General features: G+C 42.1%; 1 pseudogene across 1 annotated transcript in view; it reads left to right on the top strand.

Moving 5' to 3' along the window:
• The window catches only part of Abcc1-ps1 (ATP binding cassette subfamily C member 1, pseudogene 1), a 54129-nt pseudogene that overhangs the window by 6180 nt on the left and 23082 nt on the right, over nt 1–24867 (top strand). Inside the window, exon 5 of the transcript XR_015631373.1 lies at nt 1876–1958. The product of XR_015631373.1 is annotated as an ATP binding cassette subfamily C member 1, pseudogene 1 (transcript). The remainder of the gene's footprint in view (nt 1–1875; nt 1959–24867) is intronic.

Raw genomic sequence — 24867 nt, forward strand, 5'->3', positions numbered from 1 at the left:
CTCTGCTATGGTCCCCACCACAGCAGACCTCTGCCACCTCTGCCAGTTCCAAGGACATTCTGTGAACTGCTGCTTCCTGCTGGTCTAGCTTTCTTCCTCCCTCTGAGTTGCCACTGAGACTGTATTTCCTTTATCCCTGAAGCCTGACCTTGCTGTTTGGCTCTCTGTAGATGTGTGCTGGCTCCCTGTTTGGAACATTCCTTTAGCTTTGCTGATTTGGTACTTGGTATTTATACCTCCTTTATTTTTTTGCAGGGCTTCTTTCTTTATGTGAACACACAGCTCAGTCACTGAGGGGCCAGGACAGGGCATAGCTGTCCACCAGCTCCCTGCTGTGCTAGACAATTTACATGCATGCCTCTTTTTATTTTTCCTATTTTTCAGACAGGGAAATGGAGTCTGAGGGACTTAAGTGCCTTGCCCACTGTAAGTGGCAGAGCAGGAATTTGAACCCAGGACTGATCCTTCTATAGAACCCCATCACTTCTCTTGGTTATACTCCACTTAAGGGCAAGTTTTATAATGGTTGGATTGGTTCCTTAGGCCCAAAGGCAGAGATTGCCCTGGGATCTTGATGCCTTAGGCAGGGTTGCCATTTGTGGACTGCTAAAACAATGTAGGGGGAGGTCCTCTGAGGCCTGCTTGGGGCCTCCTGGAATACTGGATATGGCTTCCATCTGTCTACTTACTCTAAAATCAGGAAGGAAGTGGAGGGTACCAGTGTACTCAGAGTTATGCTGAAGTCCTGGCGTAAGGCCAAAAGTTGGTTCCCTTTGAAACGTTGTGTTTATTTATTATGACAAAATATATTTAACCTAAGATATCATGTTACCTGCTTTAAATGGTTCAGAGCCATCAGGAGGTTTTGATTTCATTCATAACACAAGTATTGTAGCTGGCTGACTTCAACGGGGACTGTGTTAAGACACGGAATCATGGACCCCTTCTGGGGTCAAGCCTAACACAACTTGACAGCATCCCTAGGTGGTATGTGCGTTGGTGTGCAGGTGTGTGTGAATGTGCAGAGAAGCTTAGGTGGCACCAGTTCAAAGCTCTCAGTCTTGAATGAGCGATTTTTTTTCCACTTGCTTTTTGCTATGCTACAGATGCCAGTGTTTCACCATCGAGTCACATCCCTAGTACCAAAGGACATATTTTTGAAGACTAAAAATATTGGGGCACTGGCAGAGCCTCTTAGGAGACAGCTGTATTAGGCTCCTGTCAGCAAGCACTTCTTGGCATGTGCGGTAGTGTCTGGGTTTGGCATCTGTATATGGGATGGATCCCCAGGTGGGGCAGTCTGACAAATACAGAGGCAGATGCTCGAAGCCAACCATTGGACTGAGCATGGGGTCCCCAATGGAGGAGTTAGAGAAAGGACTGAAGGAGCTGAAGGGGTTTTTAGCCCCATAGGAAGAACAACAATATCAACCAGCCAGAGCCCCCCAGAGCTCCCAGGGACTAAATCACCATACAAAGAGTACACATGGAGGGAGGGACCCATAACTCCAGCCACATATGTAGCAGAAGATGGCCTTGTCGGAAATCAATGGGAGGAGAGGCCCTTGGTGCTATGAAGTCTTGTTGCCCCAGTGTAGGGGAATGCCAGGGTGGGGAGGCAGGAGTTGGTGGGTGGGTGGGTGGGTGGGGGAAGTACCCTCATTGAAGCAGGGGGAGGGAGGATCGGATAGGGGGTTTCTGGAGGGGAACCAGGAAATGTAAATAAATAAAATATTCAATAGGAAATATTGGGGCTCAGAGAAGTTGTGTTATCACAATATAATTTATACCTAATTTATGCCAAAGAGGAACCTATTTTTGGAGTTGGGTTGACCCTGAGGCTCTAAGTCCACCTGTGTCCTCTTGTGTCCGTAGCAGATATTTGTAAGGCCTCTGATGTATGGTACAGCGCTGCTAGAAACTTAGCAGTGTGCGTTGTAGTCAGGATTAAAGCAATGGTCAGGGGAAACTTATCATCCCTTAGAGATAATGCCTACAGCTGGCACACAGAACAAAGATCAGAAAACAGGATGGTAGCAGTGAAAAGTGTATCTTTATTAGAACTGAAAAGGGAAGTGTAAGTGCCCTCCACAGGCAGCTGCTGGCTTAAGTAAGCATGTGTTTCTGGAGCACCCTTTTCCAGGTCCAGGGCCTTTTTATTGTAAAAGGGAAGAAGGGAGCAGTCTCTGAAGGGATGGGCTGTACTATGGCTGTTGTCAGTGATTGGTTCTGGGTGTTGGAGGCTTGTACACTCCTTGGGTGGTCCAGAGCAGCTCTGTTACTGGTTTTGAATTTAACCTTCATACTCAGTCACAAATATCTGATCCTCTCTTCCTGTCTTAGCTGGAAGAACTGTATATAGGACGTGAGATGTCATCCTGGCTGTCTTTGAAAGATACAGTCTGTCACGTGTCCTCATGCTTAGAAGCAAGCACTTTTCTGTCTGGGTCTTCCTTCCCTTCCTTTCTTTTTCTTTTCTTTTTTATTTATTATATATGAGTACACTGTTGCTGTCTTCAGACACACCAGAAGAGGGCATCAGATCTCTTTACAGATGGTTGTGAGCCACTATGTGGTTGCTGGGAATTGAACTCATGACCTCTGGAAGAGCAGTCAGGTGCTCTTAACCGCTGAGCCATCTCTCCAGCCCTCTTTTTCTTTTTTAAACACTTTAACTTACTTTTAGTGTGTGTGGCCACCTGTGTGTGCCACAGTGTGTTCTTAGAGGTCAGAGGACATCCTCCAAGAGTCCTTCCATTGTGTGAGTTCTTGGGGATCCAAGTCAGACTTGGCAGTACCTTTACCCAGTCATCTTGCTGTGTAGCCATCTAGCTATGCAGTCTAGACAGCTTTGGAGTCGTCATCCTCTTGCATCAATTTTCCCAGTATTGGAATCACAGGTATGTCCTATCATTCCTTACTTGGTAAGTTTTGTTTTGTTTCTGAGATAGGGTCCCAGGCTACCCTTGAACTTGAGATCCTCCTGTATCTGCTTCCTGAGCACTTGGATTACAGGTATGTGCCACCACACTGGGCTTAGGTGTCTTAGTAAATGACTCAAGTCCTGTGATGATACAGTATGTCACTAAGATCCTACAAAGTTTCCTACTCCACTCCAGAGGCTAAATACTGAACCTTGCTCAGAGTGTTCCAAACTTCATCTTTCTTGCCACCTTCCTTCTGCTTTGGGTTTTAAGGAATTGAGCAGCGCTGTCTGTCTGTCTGTCCTCCAGTCCTCCACCCCCCAAAGCTAGGCTAAAGATGAATCAACCTTGACCTCTGTCCTTGAGGTGAGATGGAAGGGGCATGTGTGTGTGTGTGTGTGTGTGTGTGTGTGTGTGTGTGTGTGTGTGTTGCAGAATGGACAGTCAGGGCTAATGGTCCCTGAGTGCCAGGAATAACAGAAAGGCTGCTGCTAAGTGAGGAAGTTTTGTGCTTATGTTCACTTTGTGTGTTTTAATGGGAGGGGCTCCTAGGAGACATACTATGTGTAAAGTTCTAGATGTGTGATGGAACTTATTTGTGTTTCTGGGACACTTCAGCTTGACTCTGTCAGAAGGCTCTGTCCCAGGAATTAATAGCATAATAGCATTAATTAGGCATAGCAGTGCACAGTTCATTTAGCCTGTACAACAAACCCAGCAGAATGCATATGAAGTCTCCTGATTTATAGGTCAAAACACAGAGGGACAAAGTGGAGTACAGGAAAGAATCTATACCTAGAGCTTGTTAGAGTGTAGACCATTGTCCCTACCGCCAACCTTCTTGATAGCATAGGGCAGGGCATGGCTAGAACCTTTTGTCTCTACAAAATTTGCTGCTGCTGCTGGGGCCACGTTGGAGAACCATCACTCTAAACTGCTTGGCTGCTGCCCATATATACCTCTTACTTCAGTCTTTTAGTCTGAGCACATTGGGCAGAAAATTGAGTTAGACCATAGATAGCTCCAGTTAGCTTTGCTATCACAGAAGCCCTCCCATGTTAGATGCTTCCAGAAACCAACTTCTAAGTTGATAGATTTCCTTCTATGTCCTTGCAGGGGAGCCCTCGGGCTATAGCTTCAGATAATCTAAGTGTCCCTGATTGGATCCAGAGGAGGGAGGAGGCCTGGAAGTAGATGAAGCTTTTGGAGGATGCAGAGAAAAATAGCAATGTCTTGCTTACCAACATGACCTGTTGTGTTTGCTGGTGGGTCTCTCCTAGTGTTAGGAACTCACTCAGTTTGAGTGGCTAGAGTGAGACTTTGTCTCCATAAACTTGAGGGTCTTATTGAGCTGGACCTGTGCTTATGACAGCCCCAAGAGCCACCTCCCCTCTATATTGAAGTTAAGGCTGAGGGAAGACTGGAGATATTGTTGAAAAAAAAAACAACCAAAAAGCAAACAAAATCCCTCTCACTTTAGTAGGAGTTTTATTCTGTAGCCAAATATGAGTGACGCTGGCCCAGGAACATGGTTGCTTCAAGTACCATGGTCTAACATGGTAAAAGTTTCAGAACAAAAGAGAGTCATAAATCAAGGTACTTTTCAAGTCATTTGTGGGACCCCATGTTTTGAAAGTCTTAGCTTTAGGCTTAGTGGATGCTGCTGCTTTGTTGATATACCCTAAAACGTTTCACGTGATTACCAGAATGCTGCTATGTGGACACACAAGTAGGCAATGACTGGCTACTAAGGGGGCTGAAGGTGGCTCAAGATCATCTATAGCCTAGCACGGCTTCTTGTCATGGACTCTGCTCACACTCCCAACAACCCAGTGAAATCATGACTCAACAGACTGTAACCCAACAACCAGATTTATATGTTAAGTACTCAATGTACAATACATCCACACAAGTTAACTTACAACCAATTGATAAGGATATAAAGCATCCACCTAGATAAGATATAATTTGCTCATCTAGACACACACAATCCTGTACATATTTATCCCTTAAGAATAGTCCTAACAAGCTGTAAATGTACAGAGAGAAATCCTTTTTTTTTCTTTTTTTTTGGAGCTGGGGACCGAACCCAGGGCCTTGCGGTTGCTAGGCAAGCGCTCTACCTCTGAGCCAAATCCCCAACCCCTACAGAGAGAAATCTTAACATCCGCTGCCATGTTCTCTTGGCTGCTCCCTCCCTTTCTCTGTCTCCTCCACTTCTAAAACTTTTCTCCTGCTCATCCTTCCTTCTCATCCAATGACAGGCCTCGTTCTATCCTGTACCTGCCTTCACCTGCATAATGACATCAATGTACACACTTTTCTCTCAAATATAAGCTGAGCACTACTATTCTCATTTTGAAATTTATCAACATTTTACCAGTTAAACAGAACATTTAGTTATCTATTCCAGCTTAAGAAAGGCTTAAAATCTATGTTATATCCCTGCTAGCTTGTATACTATCCAATAACTATCAAATTAAATATGTATTTTCAAAGTTAAACACCCTGAGTCGGTTATGAGACTATAATCAGTCTTCACCCCATCAGAAATCTGAGAATGACCAATTATCTATAAACATAGGAAACCTAACATGGCTTCCAGAACTGAGACAGGTCGTGGAGACAAATCTCCACTAGCACAGTCCTCTGTTAGCAACATGAGCACAAGAGTCTTCAGTTTGGCCCAGGATCAACTGACAGACTCTTGACGTGCAGAAATCTTGAAGGGCTGATAATTCTGGCTCGGCACAGATTATCAATCAATTATTCTGCATAAAGTGTCCCTTTTTGGACAGTATTAGTCTGTAGGTGAATTAGGCAGTTTCTGCCCAGTGGCTGCCTAGCCACAAAGTATTACCTCATCCAGAGGTAGAGATGTTGTTCCATTTCTTCCTTAAATCTGCCAAAGGGGAACTGTTAGGAGCAGATATGTCTCAACAAAAGATAAATAATTTTAAATGTCATATTTTGTGGATTTCTGATGTTTTGAAAACCATCTATCTATATAAGGTGATCTGGACTGTTGTCTATTAACTATCCTCAGACATTTCTAACAAGAATATTTTTAAAAGACTCTAATGGTGAACTAGGAGCCATGAATTTGCTATTTGGCCCCTAACTCCTATTTTATTTTATTTTATTTTTTGATATATTTATAATGATTTATTTTTAGTTTCCTAATCTTGTTACTTAAGATAAATATGTATTCTTTCAGAGAGATCTGAACCTTTTACATATTCCTAGACATGAAGACTTTCGTTATAGAGGTTTTTTTTTCTCCATCTTTATTAAATTGAGTATTTCTTATTTACATTTCAATAGTTATTACCTTTCCCAGTTTTCAGTCAAACATCCCCCAGCCCCTCCCCCTCCCCTTGTATGTGGGTGTTCCCCTCCCCATCCTCCTCTCACTACTGCCCTCCCCCCAACAATCCCGTTCACTGGGGGTTCAGTCTTGGCAGGACCAAGGGTTTTCCCTTCAGATCCGGGTGGTGTCTGGAATGCAGGTGACCTGTAGCTTGAGTGCCCCTATCTTCCTGTTCCCAGAGGCCCTATATAGTTTCTTATTGGGCCAGGGATGTGGGCAAGGGTGGGCAGTACTGGCGGTCTCTCCTGCCCTACAGTCTCAGGAGTGCCCACCTGTCTGTGTGATGTGTTCTCTCTCCCACAGGGTGTGGGAGCAGGGAGCTGTGGGCCAGGATCAGCGAGGTTCAGGCTCTGGCTAGAAACAGGAAGCGTCCAGTTCCAGAGGAATTTTGCCTCTGTGTGTCCTGAGTCCACCAGGCAGGTCACTTAGAGCAGAAAAGTTGGTCTTACCTCTGGTGTGAGGCCTGAAGTTGCTTCTCTGGGGCTGCGTTTCAGCTCTCCATGAGGGCAGCAACCAGAAAAGCCTGCCCCACCTTTTCTTGGGTTCCTGTGCACAGGGGTCCCAGAAGGTGCTAGGCATTTTCCTCTAGAGTCAGAAATGTGGACAGAGTGTAGTCTCTTCTGGCTTCCCAAGCATGTCTGCCTCTCTGAAGGTTTAGCTCTCCCTCCCATGGGATTTGGGTGCAGGGAGCTGGTTGACCAGGTCTCTCCCTTCAGATCTGGGTGGTGTCTGGACCGCAGGGGACCTGCAGCTTGAGTGCCCTAATTCCTATTTCAGTTCAGAAGCTCGTAATGGCATCAGTAGAAGGACTGGGTCCAAACCTTGTACTTTTAAAATTTTGTAGCAAATAAGTTCTATACCAATGTAAGGATATGACTTTATCTTAGTTACCAAATGAGATTATGGCTGTACAAATCAATTCTAGCTAATCTTCCCCATTAAAGTATGACCATTTCTAAATTCCTCATAAAACCAACCTTAAAATAACCACATTCAGCCCTCCAAAGTCCAGGAAATCGGGGTGACGACTCTTCAGTAACTTCTTCAAGCTGTATGTGAGTGTTGAGATATCCTTGGGGGGAGGGGGGAGGGAAAATGGAGCGAAAGCTGCAGCCGGATGTGTGTCTTGATTGGACCCAGCTGAAAGTTCTTGCGATCAGGAATCCAAGCAGGCACATTCTGCAAAATATAATTCTCAAGACAAAAGTTTCAGCATCATCTAGATAACTTTTTGTTTGATTCTCTTGAATCTAGTTTTTCAGGCGGTCTCCTCTATTAAATCTGATCCATGTGACTCTGGAAGGTGTCCAGAGCCTAATTACCCTTTTTAAAAACACAAAGACGGGGGGGGGGGGGCTGGAGAGATGGCTCAGTGGTTAAGAGCACTGACTGCTCTTCCTAGAGGTCATGAGTTCAAATCACAGCAATCACATGGTGGCTCACAACCATCTGTAATGGGATCTGATGCTCTCTTCTGGTATGTCTGAAGACAGCTACAGTGTACTTAAATATAATAAATAAATAAATCTTTAAAAAAAAAACACAAAGACATAACCTTTCTCCCAAAATACTATGTTCTGTAGTCTGTAACCAGAAAAGCTTGTATCTTGTACTCTCTCCCAGAGGAATAATAGAACAAGTCTCAAATCACACCCATTATGAAAATTGAAACAGAAGTAAAATTTAAAAAGAAGTAAACTAAACAATAGTGTATGAGCCTCTTTAGGCTTTTCTAATCTGTCATTTCAGAAGTTAACCCAAAATTCCCATGGAGCCCACTTAAGCTTTCTGTTGTGGTAAATATCAAAAGTAACCACAAATCCTTGCTAGCTGGCATCATTAAGCCATATGGCCTTTAGCGAGATAATTCATAAAACAAATTATACACCTCCTATCAATTCCAATACCAATAAGAAGTAAGCAACTTATCAAACCAGGACTTTAACCCAAAATTCCTGTGGAGTCCACGTTAGAAAGAATATGAGTATCCTGTAAGACTTATTAGAGCATTATATCTTTATACCATCTGTCTGTTAAGATCTCTACTTGTAGCCTTAGACCTCCAGTAACTAGCAACTTCTGTAATATATGTCTGTCATGCACTGTGCCTGGTGCTACAGACTTCTGTTTATTTCTACCTAGTTCCAAATTGTGGGTGGAATTCCCCACATGATTTGGACAAACTCTGTATATAAGTATTCTAAAAACAAATAAACTAGCTTTTTTTTCTTTATTAACTTGAGTATTTCTTATTTACATTTCGATTGTTATTCCCTATATTTTTGTTCTTAAAAGTAACACAGGACCAGAGCTAAAGAAAACACAAAGCGACTAAGGCCTGTCGGTCTTCAGGAACAACAAAAACAAAAGAAATCCCATATACACATGGAAGCTGAACAACACTCTACTCAATGATACTTGGAAAAAAAGAAACAAAGAAAAAATTACAGACTTCTTAGAATTTAATGAAAATAGAGGCACAACATACCCAAACTTATGGGACACAATGAAAGTAGTATAAAGAGAAAAACTCATAGCTCTGAGTGCCTCCAAAAAGAAACTGGAGACAACATACATTAGCAGCTTAAGAGCACACCTGAAAGTTCTAGAACAAAAAGAAGCAAATACACCCAAGAAGAGTAGACAGCAGAAAATAATCAAACTCAGGGCTGGTATCAATCAAATGGAAACAAAAATAACTATACAAAGACTCAACAAACCCAGGAGCTGGTTCTTTAAGAAAAATGACAAGATAGATAAATCCTTTAGCCAGACTAGACAGAAGATACAGAGACAGTATCCAAAATTAACAAAATCAGAAATGAAAAGGGAGACATAACAACAGAAAGTGAGGAAATGAAAAAAATTATCAGATCCTACTACAAAAGCATTTACTCAACAAAACTGGAAAATCTGGAAGAAATGGATAATTTTCTAGACAGATATCAGGTACCAAAGTTAAAGCAGGAACAGGTAAACCATCTAAACAACCCCATAACCCCTAAAGAGATAGAAGCAGTCAGGACCAGATGGGTCTAATGCAGAATTCTGAGACCTTCAAAGAAGACCTAATACCAATATTCTTCAAACTATTCCACAAAATACAAACAAAAATAACTTTACCCAATTCGTTCACTGAAGCCACAACTACACTTATACCTAAACCACACAAAGACCCTATAAAGAAAGAGAACTTTTGATCAATTTCCCTCAGGAATATTGATACAAAAATACTCAATAAAATTCTCGTAGGCTTCATCCCAGGGATGCAGGGATGGTTCAATATATGGAAATCCATCAATTTGTAATCCACTATATATACAAACTCAAAGAAAAAAAAACCACATGAGTATCTCATTAGATGCTGAGAAAGCATTTGACAAAATTCAACACCCCTTCATGATAAGAGTCTTAGAAAGATCAGGAATTCAAGGCCCATACCTAAACATAATAAAAGCAAACCAGTAGCCAACATCAAACTAAACAGAGAGAAAGTGAAAGCAATCCCACTAAAATCAGAGACTAGACAAGGCTGCCCACTCTCTCCCTACCTATTTAATATAGTACTTGAAGTCCTAGCCAGAGCAATCAGACAACAAAAGGAGGTCAAAAGGATGCAAATTAGAAAGGAAGAAGTCAAAATATCACTATTTGCAGATGATATGATAGTATACTTAAGGGACCCCAAAAGTTCCACCAGAGAACTACTTAACCTGATAAACAACCTCAGCAAAGTGGCTGGGTATAAAATTAACTCAAACAAATCAATAGCCTTCCTCTACTCAAAGGATGAGCAGGCAGAGGAAGAGATTAGGGAAGTGACACCCTTGACAATAGTCACAAATAATATAAAATACCTTGGTGTGACTCTAACCAAGCAAGTGAAAGATCTGTATGACAAGAACTTCAAATCTCTGAAGAAAGAAATTGAAGAAGATCTCAGAAGATGGAAAGACCTCCCATGCTCATGGACTGGCAGGATTAATATCGTACAAATAGTCATCATGCTTAAAGCAATCAACAGATTCTATGAAATCCCATAAAAATTCCAACTCAAGTCTTCATAGAGTTAGAAAGATAAATTTGCAAATTCACTTGGAATAACAAAAAACCCAGGATAGGAAAACTATCCTCTACAATAAAAGAACTTCTGGGGAAATCACCATCCCTGACCTCAAGCTGTATTACAGAGCAATTGTGATTAAAAAAAAAATCTGCATGGTATTGGTACAGGGACAGACTGGTAGATCAATGAAATAGTACTGAAGACCCAGAAATGAATCCACCTATGCTCACTTGATCTTTGACAAAGGAGCTAAAACCATCCAGTGGGAGGAAAAACAGCATTTTCAACAAATGGTGATTGTTCAACTGCCAGTCAGCATGTAGAAGAATGCAAAATGGTCCATTCTTATCTCCTTATACAAAGCTCAAGTCCAAGTAGATCAAGGTCCTCCACATAAAACCAGATACACTCAAACTAATAGAAGAAAAAGTGGGGAAGAGCCTCAAATATGTAGGCACAGGGGAAAATTTCCTGAGCAAAACACCAATGGCTTATATTCTAAGATCAAGAATTGACAAATGGCATCTCATAAAATTGCAAAACTTCTGTAAGGCAAAGGACACTGTCAATAGGACAAAATGTCAACCAACAGATTGGAAAAAATCTTTACCAATCCTACATCTGAAAGAGGGCTAGCATCTAATACATACAAAGAAGTCAAGAAGGTAGACTCCAGAGAACCAAATAACCCTATTTAAAAATGGGGTACAAGGCTAAAGAAAGAATTCTCAACTGAGGAATATTGAATGGCTGAGAAGCACCTAAAGAAATGTTCTACATCCTTAGTCATCAGGGAAATGCAAATCAAAACAACCCTGAGATTCCACCTCACACCAGTGAGAATGGCTAAGATAATAAACTCAGATGACAACAGATGCTGGCAAGGATGTGGAGAAAGAGGAACACTCCTCCATTGTTGGTGGGATTGCAAAGTGGTACAACAACTCTGGAAATCAGTCTGGAGATTCCTCAGAAAATTGGACATAGTGGTACCTGAGGACCCAGCTATACCACTACTGGGCATACATCCAAAAGTAGGAAGGTCCAACATATAACAAAGACACATGCTCCACCATGTTCATAACAGCCTTATTTGTAATAGCTAGAAGCTGGAAAGAACCCAGATATCCTTCTACAGAGGAATGGATACAGAAAATGTGGTACATTCACACAATGGAGTACTACTCAGCTATTAAAAACAATGACTTCATAAAATTCTTAGGCAAATGGATGGAACTAGAAAATATCATCCTGGGTGAAGTAACCCAATCACAAAAGTAAATATATGGTATGCACTCACATCTAAGAGGATATTAGCCCAAAATATCCAAGATATAATTCACAGACCACAGGTAGCTCAAGAAGAAGAAAGACCAAACTGTGGATGCATTAATCCTTCTTCGGAGGGGGAACAAAATTCTTAGAAGAGAGGAACAAACAGTGGAGCAGACTACAGGAAAGGTCATGGAGAGACTGCCCCACCTGGGGATCCATCCCATATTCAGCACCAAAGACCCCCACCCCAGAGCTCCCAGGGACTAAACCACCAACCAAAGAGTACACATGAAGAGACCCATGACTCCAGCCACATATGCAGCAGAGGATGGCATTGTCCAGCATCAATAACAGGAAAAGCCCTTGATCCAAGGAAGGTTCGTTTCTCCAGTGTAGGGGAATGCCAGGGTGGTGATGTGGAGTGGGAGCACCCTCATAGATCAGGGGGAGCGGTATGTAGAGGGGGGAACCAGGAAAGAGGATAACGTTTGATATGTAAATACATAAACTATCCAATAAAAAAAGGAGTGCAGAAATAAAGTGTGGAGTGAATTTAAAAAAAAAGACACAAGCCATTATGAAGCCAATTTTAGAAAGTGGGGGCCAAAAGTAACCAAAGCAAACCTGAATGGTTCAAATGCTGCAGTTCTCTAGGATCCATACATACCTGGGGATCCCGGATTGTTAGGAATGAGTACTACTCCCCTACAATTCCTTTTGTCTGCCCAGGCTAAGATGGATTTCTATTGCTTACAACCAAGAGGCTCCTGCCCAATATACTTAGGTTCTAACAAATGAGTTTGTTTCACATTTGACATGGGACAATGGGACAGAATTGGCTTACATAAAAATGTCAATTCCATATACTTCAAGGAAAGACTAACACAGCTGATCATAATGATGTATGTCTGTAATCTCAGTACTGTGAAGGCATAGACAGGAGGGTCTCTGTGAGTTTAAGGACAGCAAGTTTCAGGGCAGCAAGGACTGTATAGGGAGACCTTGCCTCTAAAGAAAATAAATAAATAAATAAATAAATAAATAAATAAATAAATACATAAATACATAAATACATAAATACATAAATACATAAATACATAAATACATAAATACATAAATACATAAATACATAAATACATAAATACATAAATACATAAATACATAAATACATAAATACATAAATACATAAATACATAAAGCTAGGTGTAACAGTGTACATCTGTCACCTCTAAAGAAAATAAATAAATAAAAATAAAGCTAGGTGTAACAGTGTACATCTGTCACCTCTAAAGAAAATAAATAAATAAATAAATAAATAAATAAATAAATAAATAAATAAAGAAAGAAAGAAAGAAAGAAAGCAAGCAAGCTAGGTGTAACAGTGTACATCTGTCATTCCAGTGCTGGAGCAGGAAGCGGGGGCAGGATGGGGGGCCAAGTCTGGAGTTCATCGGCCAACAACCCTAACTAAATCAGTGAGATCCAGGCTCAGTAAGAGAGAGAAAGATTGAGGACACCTGAGGTCTACTTCATACACACACACACACACACACACACACACACACACACACACACACACACACACACACACACAGAGCACCTATAGCCCACATAGACAAAGACATGACAATGCACACCTACCAACTCACAAAACGAAACTAATCCCTAATGATACATGAAAGGAATAAAATTATCAGAAATTGGGCTGGAGAGATGGCTCAGCGGTTAAGAGCACTGGCTGCTCTTCCAGAGGTCCTGAGTTCAAATCCCAGCAACCACATGTTGGCTCACAACCATCTGTAATGAGATCTGATGCCCTTTTCTGGTGTGTCTGAAGACAGCTACAGTGTACTTAATAAATAAATCTTAAAAACAAAACAAAACAAAACAAAACAAAACGGCCAGTGGACCCAAGAGGGCATGACTGGCTGAAATCCAAAAAAAAAAAAAAATTATCAGAAATTAGCAAATAGCCCAGAAAATAAAATGTAAATGAATGCAAGATACATTCTTTCCCACCCATGCCCTCCCTGTCAGTGCCTAGTCAAGGCCATCCCTGCCTGCACAAGAAGAAGACCAAGGGAAAACACACACCAGCCACAGGAAGTAGAGGGCTAGGGTGACTTGCAGAGGGGCTGACCAGATCATGTTAATATACGTGGCCAAGTCCATGAAGCGCTGGGCATCCACGGACATGAGGTTGACAATCTCTCCAACTGTGGACGATTTTCTAGCTGAATTGGTGATCACAAGAGCCTGTGGGATTCAGGAGAGAGGAAGAGGTGAGCCTACAAAATGAAGACAAAGGGTCATGGACTCTCCCCAGACCCTGGACAAGACTCTGGACAGTAGTCCAGTAAGTGCGTATCTTTTCTCCACCCTGAGTTCTTCCAGGCACTTTCTAAACCATGACCTTGTACACTTCATATGTAGGCATGCCACATGAGGGTTCTTAATCAGCAGGTCTGTGCTTAAGCTAGGATTCTGGATTTCTAAGCAGCTCAAGGTTATGACCATGCTGTTGGCCTCAGATCCTAACACAAGGTTCTTGACCTTATTACCCTGACACTAGGAGTCAAATCATGTTTTGTTTGGCCAGTCTGCATAACTGACTATAAGACAGTCCTTAGCATCTACCCAGAAAATGCCCTCATCCCAAGCTGTGACACCTAAAGTGTCTTGAGGTGTCAGGGGCCTTTAAAATATCCCTATGCCTCTGAGCACGACAACCTTGACTTCAAGGTCCCCCTGGTCTGGGTACTGCCTACATACCAGGACTCGAGCTAACAGATGAATGCAATTTGTAATCAGGCATGAGAAGCACTAGGAGAACTGCCTCTCTTGCCAGCCTGTGAGCACCATGGCACTATGGCTAGGACATGAGTGGGCCAGGAGATCACTAGGTCCCTTTAAGGTACCTGTTTTCTAATGAGAGAAAGAAAGTATGGATTTGAGCAGATGAAAAGGATCTGGAAAGAGCTGAAAATGGAGAAAACTTGATCAGAAAATACTGTATGAAAAAAAGCTATTTTCAATAAAAATTAAAATTATGGGAAAAAAACTTAACAACAATGACAACCAAGAAGCAGGACTATGGCCCAAGCTCTGTGGGACAGTCCCTGCCAATCCTGTGCACCTCCAGCATGGTAAAAGAAATAAAAAAATGCAAAGCTTGTCTGCCCCCACTCAAGAAGCATACTGTTCAGGGCTGGAGAGATGGCTCAGCGGTTAAGAGCACTGACTGCTCTTCCACAGGTCCTGAGTTCAGTTCCCAGCAACCACATGGTGGCTCACAACCATCTGTAATGAGACCTGGTGCCCTCTTCTGGTGTGTCTGAAGATAGCTATGTGTACTTATAGAAATAACAATTAATAAAAAAACATTAAAAAAAAAAGAAGCAGCATACTTTCAGTTCAAATGTGGGTGAAAGTGAAGGCAAATCCACAGTGTGGAAATAAAACATTTAACATAGACTGCTTTGCTTTAGAAAATAAAAATAAAAACCATGCACATGTATGAATATGTACATGCAGACAAATGCATCCACAGTGCACATGTGTAGTCCTAGCCTCCCAACTGTTTGAGACAGGGTCTCCTCACTACTGTATCCAAGGCTACCTGGCTCGGGAGCTTCTAGGGACTCTCCTTTCTCACTGCTCAGTGTATTTTGTGTACACATGCACTACCTTGCCAACCTTACCTGGTCCTGGAGATCGAAACTCAGGTTGTCAAGCTTGCGCTTTACCTAGTTAGCATCTCCCCAGGCTCTGAACTTGGATTTCTATCCATGACTTCATCAAAGAGTGCCAAGCTGTCTAAGAACCTTAGCTACCCATACACAGGTAGCACGTGGACTCACTGATAATCCCACGCATGAGCCACCGAGAGCCATTTTATTAAGAGACTTTTATGAGGTCTATCTTTGACCCCCACAGCCCCCATCCTTTCTTTGCTGAGGATGCTGAGCTGGAAATCTCCACAGGTCCTGGAGAGCCCCAGCCTAGCTATCCCTGGATTCTGGGGTCACAGGATTAGGTGTGGTGCCTGGCCTACCTTGCGGTAAACAGCGCCCACCACAGCAGTCTTGATGCGCATGCCGGTGACGAAGCAGATATGAAAGTACTGGTGGAGTGCCAGTGTCTGCAGACAGGCGCTGACAAACAGCAGTGCTGTGTACAAGTAGCCCTGCCAGTCAGGGGCCTCCCTGTCATTCACAAAGTTGATAATCAATCTGTGGGGATGGGAGGGAGATTTGAGTGTGATACATACAGCAAGGGCAAGTACTTGCAAGACAACATAGTGATTTCCACCTGAGCCACCCATCAGACAACACTTTACCTTATAGGGTGATATAACTGCCAGGTACCAGATTCTTACAACAGGGACCTCTGCCTTGGGTTCACCATACTGATAGTTATGTCTCCCCACCAGCACATCACTCAAAGGTAATCAAATAGAGCACACTGAGACCAAGGTGACAGAAAGATGGCAGAGGCCCCCTTGCTGCCTTCTTGGTTTCCAGTTGCAGATACTCATGAGATCTAGACAGCCCCATATCCTCCTAACTTTGGATTCGAGAAGCTTCTGTGACTTGCAATCAAAGTGGCTACAACTCATATAGTAACTAAGCAAAGACAGTGAAGATGAAGGTAAGGGGTAGGTAACAATCCTGATCCCACATATGACAGGACCACCCAAGAAGTTACAGGGAAGCAGGTAGTCAGGCAAGAGTTCTTACTCCAAGATCTCAGGGCCCACAAACATCATCAGGTCATGAAGGGCCTTGTACAGGAAGCTCATGAGGAAGTAGGGCCCAAAGATCTTGTACAACACCTTGAACAGAGAGGGGTCCCAGTCCTTGTGGGATGACTTGACAATCAGTGCCTCCACTTCCTCATTCACATCCAACTGAGAACTTCCCTTAGGCTTGGTGGGATCTTTGGGAGGGGCATACACAATCTGTACAGGCTGCCTATAATGAGAGGAGGGTAAAGCAGTTATCCAGTCTACCAGAGGCAGCCCACAGTCAAGAGAGTAAAGAAGAGCAGAACCCAAGACGTGTCACCATACAGTCAAGCTTAATGCAGTGAGTATGACCCTGGACTTGGGAGCTGTGGGTTGAGATTCTCCCTGGACCATCTTCTGGCTACAGCTGTAGGAATACTAAAGCTAGTTCCTCTTTTGCAGGGCTCATAGTAAGCCAGGTGTGGTGGAAGAAGACTGCAGTTCCAGTGCTGGGGAAGCTGGGAAAAAGAAGTCACAAATTGGAGGCAACAATGAGTGACATAAGGTGGAAGTCCCAACTCCCTCATACAGATGTGCAGAATGAGAGCCTGGTGCAGAGCAGCAGCCCCAAGCTCAGCTACAGACACACAGTCCTGAGAGACTGTAACTGAAAGCCAGGGCAGCATGGTGGCCCCAAGCACCTCTACAGACTCACAAGCTCTATCGGAAGCTCGGCTGGCTGCTTCACATCACAGAAAACGATGGCTCAATTCTAAAATCTGAAATGGGAATTAGAGACCCAGATAAGCTACAGCCATACTGAAAGAGAAGATGAAGTTGACAGATGTCAAGACAGAAACAAGAAAGCCACACAGATATCAGTCTGGGCCCACAATTAAAGGTCCAGAAACAAGATGATTTCTGTAAAAAACTGGTGATAGGCCAGGCAAAGTGGCTCAGGCCTGCAGTCTTAGCACTTGAGAAGTAAGGCAGGAGGACTGACAAGAGTTGAAAATGACCCTGGGCTACATACAGAGGAAGGCCTTCTCTAAAATTAAACAAAACAAACCAAAATGGTAATAGGAAACCTGATAGCCACATGCAAAGAACAAGCTGGACCATGATGCCACATTATGTATAAAAATCAGACTTTTTATTTATGTGTGTTTGCATTTGCCTACATGAGTTTATGCACTCTGTGAGTGCGGGTATTTGTGAAAGCCAGAAATGAGTGTTGGATCCCCAGGAACCAAAGTTACAGGTGGTTGTGAGCTACCTGATGTGCTGCTGGGAGCTGAACCCTGGTCCTCTACACTAGCAGTATGACCTCTTCTCCCTGGAGTCATCTCTCCAACTCCAAAGAAATACACTTAGAGTGGAGCCAACTGCTACATGCAGAAGCTAAGAACTAGCCATCTTGCTGAGCATGATTTGCACATACTTAACATCCCAGCACTTAGCAGATGAAGGCAGGAGAATCTTGAAATTCAAGGTCATCCTCAGCTATGTAGGGAAAGAAAATAGCAGCCTAGGTAGGGTTATGTGCCAAAACTTTATCTCGAAACCCCGTGGGAGAGAGACCTCACCGCCTGATCAGGTGGGCACTCCTGAGGCTGCAGAGCGGAGGAGACCACCAACACTGCCCACCCCTGCCCACATCCCTGGCCCAAGAGGCAACTGTATAAGGCCTCTGGGTTCCCGTAGGGGAGGGCCCGGGAGCCGCAGGACCCCTGCGCCTGAGACACCACCGGAACCCGAAGGAAACAGACCCGATAAACAGTTTTCTGCACCCAGATCCCGTGGGAGGGAGAGCTGGACCTTCGGAGAGGCGGACACGCCTGGGAGGCCAGAGGAGACTGCACTCTGTGCACATCCAGACGCCAGAGGAAAGCACCAAACGTCATCTGGAAACCTGGTGCACGGAGGCTCCCTGAGGGAGCGGCGCAGATCTTCCCGGTTGCTGCCGCCGCGGAGAGGACTTAGGCAGTACCCCACGAGCAAACTTGAGCCTTGGAACCACAGGTAGGACCAACTTTTCCCCTGCAAGAAACCTGCCTGGTGAACTCAAGACACAGGCCCACAGGAACAGCTGAAGACCTGTAGAGAGGAAAAACTACACGCCCGAAAGCAGAACACTCTGTCCCCATAACTGGCTGAAAGAAAACAGGAAAACAGGTCTACAGCACTCCTAACACACAGGCTTATAGGACAGTCTAGCCACGGTCAGAAATAGCAGAACAAAGTAACACTAGAGATAATCTGATGGCGAGAGGCAAGCGCAGGAACCCAAGCAACAGAAACCAAGACTACATGGCATCATCGGAGCCCAATTCTCCCACCAAAGCAAACACGGAATATCCAAACACACCAGAAAAGCAAGATCTAGTTTCAAAATCATATTTGATCATGATGCTGGAGGACTTCAAGAAAGACATAAAGAACTCCCTTAGAGAACAAGTAGAAGCCTACAGAGAGGAATCGCAAAAATCCCTGAAAGAATTCCAGGAAAACACAATCAAACAGTTGAAGGAATTAAAAATGGAAATAGAAGCAATCAAGAAAGAACACATGGAAACAACCCAGGACATAGAAAATCAAAAGAAAAGACAAGGAGCTGTAGATACAAGCTTCACCAACAGAATACAAGAGATGGAAGAGAGAATCTCGGGAGCAGAAGATTCCATAGAAATCATTGACTCAACTGTCAAAGATAATGTAAAGCAGAAAAAGCTACTGGTCCAAAACATACAGGAAATCCAGGACTCAATGAGAAGATCAAACCTAAGGATAATAGGTATAGAAGAGAGTGAAGACTCCCAGCTCAAAGGACCAGTAAATATCTTCAACAAAATCATAGAAGAAAACTTCCCTAACCTAAAAAAAGAGATACCCATAGGCATACAAGAAGCCTACAGAACTCCAAATAGATTGGACCAGAAAAGAAACACCTCCCGTCACATAATTGTCAAAACACCAAACGCACAAAATAAAGAAAGAATATTAAAAGCAGTAAGGGAAAAAGGTCAAGTAACATATAAAGGCAGACCTATCAGAATCACACCAGACTTTTCGCCAGAAACTATGAAGGCCAGAAGATCCTGGACTGATGTCATACAGACCCTAAGAGAACACAAATGCCAGCCCAGGTTACTGTATCCTGCAAAACTCTCAATTAACATAGATGGAGAAACCAAGATATTCCATGACAAAACCAAATTTACACAATATCTTTCTACAAATCCAGCACTACAAAGGATAATAAAGGGTAAAGCCCAACATAAGGAGGCAAAATATACCCTAGAAGAAGCAAGAAACTAATTGTCTTGGCAACAAAACAAAGAGAATGAAAGCACACAAACAGAACCTCACATCCAAATATGAATATAACGGGAAGCAATAATCACTATTCCTTAATATCTCTCAACATCAATGGCCTCAACTCCCCAATAAAAAGACATAGATTAACAAACTGGATACGCAACGAGGACCCTGCATTCTGCTGCCTACAGGAAATACACCTCAGAGACAAAGACAGACACTACCTCAGAGTGAAAGGCTGGAAAACAACTTTCCAAGCAAATGGTCAGAAGAAGCAAGCTGGAGTAGCCATTCTAATATCAAATAAAATCAATTTTCAATTAAAAGTCATCAAAAAAGATAAGGAAGGACACTTCATATTCATCAAAGGAAAAATCCACCAAGATGAACTCTCAATCCTCATCTTCTATTGGTTTATATACAAGTGTGCAATTTCTAGGCTTGAAAGCAAAATGATGCTATCTGGTGCTGGATAGAGGAGCCTTATTTTTTATTATGGCAGCTTGCTATTTTTGTAACATGGTGATTTGGTTGAACACAATAAAGTACAGTAGTAACTGATCTCCCCCTCTTCCTGGATGAGTGAGGAGATGATTAAATGTTGATGTCAGCATCCTTGAGCATATTCAGATGAGCTTCTGATTCTGTTGAAAAGGATGCTGTGTTTGATTGTGGTCCGAAGCTTTGAAGCACTACTTGGCATCTCCTTCCTTGGAGGTCTCACTGTTTAAACATAACAGATTTGATAGCTTGTTGGTAAGGTGAGGTCCAGCTTGTCTCCACTAGGTCATCTTCATGTGAATCCGGTGGTTATACGGTTTTGTTCTAGGGATATTTCATTTTTTTAATAACGGTTTTAGCTGACATTCATGGAGAGAATGAATCCTTAGAACTGTGCCACTAGTGAAAGGAAATCCTGTCTAGAGTATGTTTCTTTACAAAGCTGTGTCACACCATCCTTTGGGCCCTCTGCTGGAAAAGTAGAATCAAGTCTCAAATAATGCCTTTTAAATTGTATCCTGTAGTATTATAGATGTAGGACAGTACTGTATCATACTTCTGTGGATGTAAAATAGCTTGTACCTGCTTTATGATACGTAGTAGTGACCGTGCTTTATCAGAGCTGTTTTTAATGATGTTGCTCAGAATGTTTTCTTTCCAGATGATGATTGAGAAGCTAATTTAAAAAAAAAATGGTGCCAGGTACCACAAGAGTAACAGAACTGTGCTGTTTTCTCGAGTTTTGTTTTTTTACTTTTTTTTTTTTAATGGAGTGTGCTGGATGTCTCTACAGTTTTGTTCAGATGACTGCAGAACCTGGAAAAGCTGTTGCTACTGTTGATTTATAACACACTGCTATTATTGGTCTTTTTATATAAATATATATATACAGATATATAATTTGAATTTTTTGAAACTTTAGCTCTGCTGTCAACTTTCGAAAAAAGTATCCCCATTTACTGTGTTGAGTTGGCACTGTACAGAAATTAACAGCCATATTGGTCTAGAAATGTTGAACTTAAGTTTTTTCCATTTGTACAGGGGTAACACACTGTATTAAATATGTAAGGTCTTATATACGTGGGTTTGATTACAAAAACTAATAAAGTATTCTCTAAATTAAAAAAAAATGTTGATATGAGGAGAAGTGGGCCTTGAAGCAATTTGAAACTTTAGGACACCACTGTATATCATAATTTCCTGAAGTAAACTATGTATAAGTGAATTGAAAAAAATCAAGAAAAAATGAATTGTAGGAAAATAAAAAAAAAAGGCCCAAAAACCTGAAGTATCAGTATACAGTTGTAAAATGTTTATGTATAAAATAGTGAGACATTTGAAGGTAGATGGGAGTAAGTTCATGATATATGTATACAATAAACCCTGCAAACAATAAAATAATTACAATATTATAAAAATTTAAAAAAGAAAGAAAAAGAAGGCAGAAAACAGAATAATAACTTTCATTGCTCTCTGCTTTTTAACTTCACTCTGAACATATCTGTTGGGAGGCCACCTACAGGAAGTACATTAAACACCATCTACCACATCCTGATTGATATTGGCCCCCTTCTATGCACAGCAAGTGCCCATTACTCACAGGCACAATAGTACATTTCAAAGGAAGACACAGGGGCAAGGTGGGATCCACTTCACAGTTTGTCATGGGTCAGCCTATTTGTGGTTTGATGAAGCAATATTTCTTCTTTTCAAAGCAATAAAACAGTTTTTGCTGTGTGCTAAGAAGCAGAGAAAAAAAACTTTATCTCAAGGGTAAAACAAAATAAAAATAACCACCACCTCCACCACAACCACAAAACAAACCAGCATGACTCCACAAGTTTTCAAGCAGACTTGTTTCATAAACCTGAATCACAGTGACTCAGCCCAGTGACCATCCTACTATATAATGTTGTAGTTCTGTCCTGTCCTACGTAGGACAGTCCTGAATAAAGACAATTACCCCACCAGACATCCACACCACTAAAATACTAACCTGGAGTCACCTAGCTACAGACACAAGTTTATACAAATTGTGTTCTTTCACATGTAAGTACTCCCTCTTATCCATAAATACTATTGGTTCTGTTTTCTTAAAAATACCTATGATAAAAGTTTAACCTACAAGTCAAACATCAGTTTTTAAAAAAAGAAACAGTTATAATATACTGTAGCAAAATGACACAATATGAGTGTGTTCTGTTACTCTCAAAACAACTTCTACTCTCCTCACCCTTCTTGTGATCCTCAGAGACAGTGGATTAAAGCAACAAGAGGCCTGTGTACTACTTTAGGCTACCACTTAAGGCTTACTTGCACGAAGAATCTGGGTTTTTTAATTTATTTTATGTATATGAGTGCTCTATCTGCATGTAAACCTACATGCCAGAAGAGGGCATGAGATCACATTATAGATGTCACAAGCCAACATGTGGTTGCTGGGAATTGAACTCAGAATCCCTGTAAGAACAGCCAGTGCTCTTACCTCCTGAGCCATGTCTCCAAGATCATGGCTGAACAGTCCACTAGCAGGTAAGTAGTATACCCAGTGTGGACACAGCAGACAAAAGAATTTTGTCACCTCCGATCACAGAATATGATGGAACAAGAATAATGTGTAATTTACAACTTAGTAATGAAATTATAAATTTAATATTTCCAGATCATGTTTGATCACAAGTAACTAAAACTATAGATATGGGAAGAAGACCATACCTCACTCTTTTAAACCAATACCTTTTAGAGCAATTAATAGCTACTTCATTTTCTTTTACACTACCCATTTTTAGATGGCCATTCTTTACAAATTTGTACCTGGTAAGGTTACTCTGCTCCCCCTTTGCTTAATGTTGTAACTTCTAAACCACCAGCAACAACAACAACAACAAAAACAACCTTACAATGGCTGACAAATGAGCTATTACAGTCAACTATGACAGGGAAAGGGAGCAAAAAGGAACAACTTCTGGTACCCAAACTTCCTAAAAGAATGCTTTTCATTATCAGAACATGGAACACCAGTGGTCTTTAAATAAGATCAAAGCAGAGTTAAGGACTTGTCCATCTGTTCTTTAATTAAAAAAAATGTTTACCTAAAGAATTAGGAGACAAGGTCATTGTTTATTCAAGAATGGGCCAACTGACAGGAAGATAACATCCTCTAGATGACAAGGATGGCCATCAAGCCTAGATGTAGAAACCAACCCCCTTCTATAAGAACTTTTTGAGCCAGAGTTCCCCAAGATAGAGCTGGCAGGCCAGTAGGTCTTCTCTCTTCTCAAGATTATCAACTCTTGAGTAAACCTGGAGCCCTATGAGTTGTCCAAGATCAGTACTGGGAACCAATCTTAAGTCGTCTGGAAGAGCGTCAGGCACTTTAATTGCTGAGCCATCTCTCCAGCCCTGGTTTTCTTTAAATTAGATATACTGGGACATTGCCGGTACATCCTCCAGTGGTGTTGTTCAAGTCCCTTTGGACATCAAATACTAGGAGAACAACTATCTGTCTACTTTTTCACTTAGCATAATAACTTTGTGTCTCCTCCCTCAGCTCTGAGCAGTAATTCCAACTTCTACTTACATTCTACCAGGCGTTTGGATTTGATTCTGTCTTGGGCTATCACAAACAAGACAAGCCTTTTAGAACCTAAGCTTCCAGTTCTCTAGGGCATCTGCCTGGAAACAGAATGACAAGTAAGTGACTACTTAATTTAAAAACAAAACAAAAACACTATCAAATTCTTTTTCACAGCCACCGAATCACTTGATATACATGCCAACTGGAAACACGAACTAAAATGTCCTCACCATAAGAGGAGCACAGGCTGAGGAGACCACAAAGTATCATCACAAACTGTCTTAGTCATGCTTCCCATCACTGCTATATAATACCAGGACCAAAAGGCAAGTTGGAGATGAAATGGTTTATTTGGCTTATACTTCCTTCCACATTGCTATTCATCACTGAAGGGAGTCAGGAAAGAAAATCAAAATGGGGAAGGAACCTGGAGGTAGGAGCTGATGGAGAAGCCATGAAGGAGCACTGCTTACTACCTTGCTTCTCATTGTTTGCTCAGCTTGCCTTCTTACAAAACTCAGAACCACCAGACCAGGGATGGCACCACTCACCATGGGCTGGGCCCTTTTCCACTGATCATTAATTGAGAAAATACCTTACAGCTGGATCTCAAAGAGGGATTTTTCCCAAATGTGGCTCCTTCCTCTCTAATGACTCCAATGTGTGTCAAGTTGACACACAAAACCAGCCAGTACACAAGCCAACAGCATACTGGGCCAGACACAAAGATAGGCTCAGAGCCAGTGAGATGGCTCAATGGGTAAAGACACCCACTATCCACCCTGACAACCTGAGTTCAGTCTTGAACCCACAGGGTAGAGGGTGAAAATCAACTCCCATAAGTTGTCCTATGATCTCCCTTATGCACATGCTATGGCAATGAACACTCACAATTTATACATACAAGTATAAATATATTTAAAAATGAGACTACTACTAGTGGTTGTCATTGAACAGAATTCTCACCACACCACTGCCCTGCATAGAATCTGCCTTTGACCTCCTACTATGCCTTCAATGTAACTCTCTAGCCTAGTCTGGGGCCCCTGCAAAGACATCTCATAGTCTCAGTCATTTGCCCAAGCCTCAGTTGTCCCTCTAACTTGAAGG

This window comes from Rattus norvegicus, chromosome 10 (genome assembly GCF_021556685.1).
Source record: "Rattus norvegicus strain SHRSP/BbbUtx chromosome 10, alternate assembly SHRSP_T2T, whole genome shotgun sequence".
Taxonomy (NCBI): domain Eukaryota; kingdom Metazoa; phylum Chordata; class Mammalia; order Rodentia; family Muridae; genus Rattus; species Rattus norvegicus.